Source organism: Aulonocara stuartgranti (genome assembly GCF_965226115.1).
Source record: "Aulonocara stuartgranti genome assembly, chromosome: 23".
Taxonomy (NCBI): Eukaryota; Metazoa; Chordata; class Actinopteri; order Cichliformes; family Cichlidae; genus Aulonocara; species Aulonocara stuartgranti.
The window spans coordinates 43297508-43301275 of NC_138958.1; the positions used below are offsets into that span (position 1 = coordinate 43297508).

Consider the following 3768-nt stretch of genomic DNA (forward strand, 5'->3'; position numbering starts at 1 on the left):
AATGAGGACACACATATGAACTTTCTCTTAGTATTTAGGTATGAACACAATGTAACAATGAAAGCCAGCCTTTAAAGCGATCGCCACAGTGATTCTACTTTGGAAACACGAACAGGTAGAAATGGAGGCGTCAAGCCTGATCGTTCAACCTGATTGTTTGGCCTGCAAATATGCAAGAAAACATTTTTTTTCATAAAACAGTAGAAAAGCCAGCTATGAGTGACAAACTACATTTGCGTGATGCTGTGGTCATGTTGCATTAAGTTTCTGAAACACAAACAGAGAAGTGGTACATTTTCTTAGAACTGGTGCACTGGTGATGTAGGTGATAATTTAAATGATTACATAAGGCGGTGCTGCTGAAATGTATAAAAATGAAAGTGACAAGAACCAAGTGTTCTTTGTTCCAGTTTGACTGACTTGAACGTAACAGCGTGTCTCAGCTACACTCTGCTCATCTCGAGTCTTCGCTCCTCATTTGGTAAGAATGTTTTGTTTGTGCAATAAAAATATTTAATTCTCAACAGGCTCATGTTCTACACCTCCAAGGAAGTATAACAACCCTCGCTCCTGCCACACTTTACCTACTTTTACAATCCAGACACGGGCTTAAAAACATGCTGACATTATCTGGGTTCTGTGAGCACACAAATCCTGCATAAGCTACCTGCATGTACAGTTTGAGACCAGTCTTTATGTTAGATAATCTTTCATTTTCATTCACACTGACTATCAGATGTTGCCTATTCAGTCATGTATTTGATTTATTGTAATCTTTCGCCAGCTTCAGAGCCTTTCACCTGCTGCTCCACACGACCCACTTGTGCCTGAACCGCTGCAGGTTAACCAACCAACCAACCAACCAACCAACCAACAACCACTCATTCACTCATCAGTGAAGCAAAAATAAGGTAATCTCATGCTGGATGCCTTTTAGTGCAGCAAAGGTCGTGAGGTTCTTGAGTTGAGTTTTATTCGTTTTCAGATGTGCAGTGCAGATTTGTTATTACAGACCAAGCCACAATACACGAGGAGATGTGAGGAAAGCTTCCAGCGTTTACATTTATGATGATTTCATGTCCGAGTCGACGTTTAAGTTCTTGCAAATTGTTTCATTGTGTGATGTAAAGATTTCTGGCTGGCGATCAGTTTGTGAAAAGACAAAATCAAAATTCTAATGTGTCTCACTATAAGACATTTAGATTCAACAGCAATTTAAGACTCGGCCCCTTAGTTCCAGTAAAAGATACTCTTAATGCTTCTACACACCAAAACACTTATGATACGTTCATGCTCCATAGTCTGTGGGAACAGTTTGGGGATGGCCCCTTCCTGTTCCAACGTCACTGCACACCAGTGCACAAAACAAGATCCATAAAGACATGGATGAGCGAGTTTGGCCTGCACAGAGTCCTGATCTCAACCTGAAAGAACTGCTCATAAATAGAGCAGAGACTGCAAGTTAATGTGTGAGATCAGTGGCTGACCTCATAAATTCCCCATACACTCCTAAACGCTGTGGAAAGCATTTACAGGGAGGTCGACATCATATGGATTAAAAATAGGATGTAATTCAAGTTTATATGTGTGTGTGAAAGCAGAGGAACAGAATCTTTTGGCAACATAGTGTATGTAACAGTAGAATATGAATGAAGGGGAAGGAGTGTATGAGAAGTCCCTGAGCACCCAAAGACAAAAGCAAAGTAACTAAGCAATCATTCAGCAGCTGATCCGACGCTTCTTGCTGGGCTTGAAGCCAGAATAGGAGCAGGCTCAACAGGAGAGGGCTGGGTGATAGTTGAAGCCTCTGCTTCCTGTTAGATTTGTATTGTTGGATTGTCATTTATGCTTAGAAATATATATTTATATATGCTTAGAAGTATATATTCATTTGTAGATTGAAAGAATGTCTCATCCTAGGAGGTCTGTAACAACTCTGTGTAGCATGAAGAGGGGGGTGCGTTCACTCCTCTTCAGAGAGACACTTGGCTCCAGGCAGGTCTCCCTCATGCATGAGTAACACAAAGAACTTTGCCTACTTGTGTCTTGATTTTTGCTGTGTAGTAAACTGTGGTTTATGCTACAAGCCTATCACTTCCCATTCTACTTTAGGAACCACAAGTTAGCATGTAGACTCAAATTTATTACATATTTGTTGCAATAATTTGTGCTTTTTCTGGATAAAATTCTCAATCAGAATATTGTTTCTGTTTTTTCTTCACCAGGTAATAATGAGGATCCTGTTTATCTGTTTGCTGCTCATTGCCACTGAGAGTTCAACGCTTGAAGAAACCCGCTATGGCCAGTTTAGAAGTCAGCACATAAACGCCAAGATGACTGCAATGGATTGTGATACGGTTATAAGAAGGAAACAGATCTATAATGTTGACAACAGCTGTAAAGATACCAACACGTTCATCCTTGATAATCCAAGTGAGATCAAAAACATTTGTGTTGAGGGAATATTTGATGAAACACTTCAAATGACAAAAAGTCACAAGAAGTTCAAAGTTGTTAAGTGTGAACTAAAGAAGGAGGGAGCCAGAAAACCCAGATGCCAGTATACTGGTAATCTCCTCACTAACAGATATGTTGCAGTTGCTTGTGAAAAGAATTTACCTGTACACTTTGCAAGAGACATTCTGGTCTTAGACGGCTAACAACTAGTGTTAAGTATGTTCAGGAAAGCCCCTAATATTATTTTTTCTTTTCTCTTTGGTGGAAGCAAAACTTAGCTGTGAAGACTGTTAACCTGTAGCTAAACACACAATGAATTTGAATCTCTCTAAAACTGCAAAGTAATCACAGAACATCGAACGATTCCTGAAGCTCGTGTTGCTTTGAGTTTGTGGTCCAAAGCATTAACATGTCGTAACAGTAACATGCTGCCACTTGTTCAGTGATTCTGTCATCAGCCATGGCTGGCTTGTGACGCAGTGCCAAAGGTGACTGTGTTTCTGTGATACTTTTACAGTCTGGACGATGTCAATGACTAGTCTCATGATCACACACATTTCACTGAACACACATGAGCTGTTTCTGTCATGAATCGCTGTGCGGCAGGCAGGAGTTGGACCCAAAGTGCAGGACTCACAGACTCAGGGAGGTGAACTCAAAACTCAGCTTTATTTGCTGGCAGGGAAAAAACATACAAACTAATCTAAACTGGGAACTTGGAAAACTCAGAGAGACACACAGGGAGATCCACACAGCATGAGGGACGACGCGACACTGACTCAGAGAAACACAGGGTTTAAATACACTGGGAAGTACTGGGACCTGGGAACTCCCACCAACTCCATGACATGTTGGTCAGTCACAGGAGCTCGTTCAGTGAGAGACTGAGATTACCGAAAAGCACCACTGAACGACACAGGAAATCATTCCTGCCTGTGGCCATCTCCCTGTACAACGCATCCACTTAACACACTGTTTGCTGCTACAACTACACATGTTTCTTTTCCAAATATTTATTTATAAGTGACTTATTTATGTATGTATGTATGTATGTATATATTGTACTATTCTTAGTTAGCGTATTGTCTGTCTTGTCTTAATGTTGGTTTAAAATGGAGCACTGTAACAAAAAATAATTTCCCCCAGGGATCAATAAAGTATTCTGATTCTGATGTAACGAGGGGAATGAGACACAGGAGGGCACAGCTGGGAGAAATCAGGACTGACGAGACAAGCAAAGCAGGACGCATTCACATGAGACACGGACCATCAAAGTAAAACAGGAAGTATCACACAGAGACGCGAACTTGA

The 3768-nt window shown here is 40.9% G+C and overlaps 1 long non-coding RNA gene across 1 annotated transcript; it reads left to right on the forward strand.

Annotated features, from left to right (window-relative positions):
• Positions 1-375: 375 nt before the first annotated feature.
• Positions 376-3198, forward strand: LOC309700438. The gene is made up of 3 exons (XR_014274663.1): positions 376-481; positions 785-911; positions 2226-3198. It is a non-coding gene; the product is annotated as an uncharacterized lncRNA (long non-coding RNA).
• The last annotated feature ends 570 nt before the right edge of the window (positions 3199-3768 follow it).